The 865-nt window shown below is 45.4% G+C and overlaps 1 protein-coding gene across 1 annotated transcript in view; it reads right to left on the bottom strand.

The window, feature by feature from the left end:
- Nucleotides 1–865, bottom strand: part of AACS (acetoacetyl-CoA synthetase) — an 88031-nt gene that overhangs the window by 74705 nt on the left and 12461 nt on the right. The window lies entirely within an intron of this gene.

The raw sequence follows: 865 nt of genomic DNA, 5'->3' as shown, positions 1-865 counted from the left end.
TGTAACGTGCATGCGTGTGGTTCCACGAAACAGACGTGGATACAATGTGTATGCATGTGGTTCCACGAAACAGACGTAGATGCAACGTGCATGTATGTGGTTCCACAAAATAGACATGGATGTAACGTGCATGCGTGTGGTTCCACGAAACAGACGTGCATACAATGTGTATGTGTGTGGTTCCACAAAACAGACGTGGATACAATGTGCATATGTGTGGTTCCACAAAACAGACGTGGATACAATGTGTATGTGTGTGGTTCCACAAAACAGACGTGGATACAATGTGCATGTGTGTGGTTCCACAAAACAGACGTGGATACAACGTGTATATGTGTGGTTCCACAAAACAGATGTGGATGCAACATGCATGTGTGTGGTTCCACAAAACAGACGTGGATGTAACGTGCATGTGTGTGGTTCCAGGAAACAGACATGGATGTAACATGCATGTGTGTGGTTTCACAAAACACATGTGGATGCAATGTGCATGTGTGTTTCCAGGAAACAGACGTGGATGCAATATACATGTGCATGGTTCCACGAAATAGATGTGGATGCAATGTGCATGTGTGTGGTTTCACGAAATAGATGTGGATGCAATGTGCATGTGTGTGGTTTCACGAAACAGATGTGGATGCAATGTGCATGTGTGTGGTTCCAGGAAATAGACATGGATGCAAAATGCATGTGCGAGGTTCTTTGTCACCTTACAGAATTTCCTGCAACCACCACAATTGAGACATAGGACATTTCCACCACCCCAAGCCCTTCCCTCCTGTTGCCCCTGTATAGTCATCCCTGACCCCTACACCACCCTCACCCCGGGCAATCACTTACATATTCTCTAGCTCTATAATTCTAC

This window comes from Mandrillus leucophaeus, unplaced genomic scaffold (assembly GCF_000951045.1).
Source record: "Mandrillus leucophaeus isolate KB7577 unplaced genomic scaffold, Mleu.le_1.0 Scaffold34, whole genome shotgun sequence".
NCBI lineage: Eukaryota > Metazoa > Chordata > Mammalia > Primates > Cercopithecidae > Mandrillus > Mandrillus leucophaeus.
This window is presented reverse-complemented; position numbering and strand designations above follow the sequence as displayed.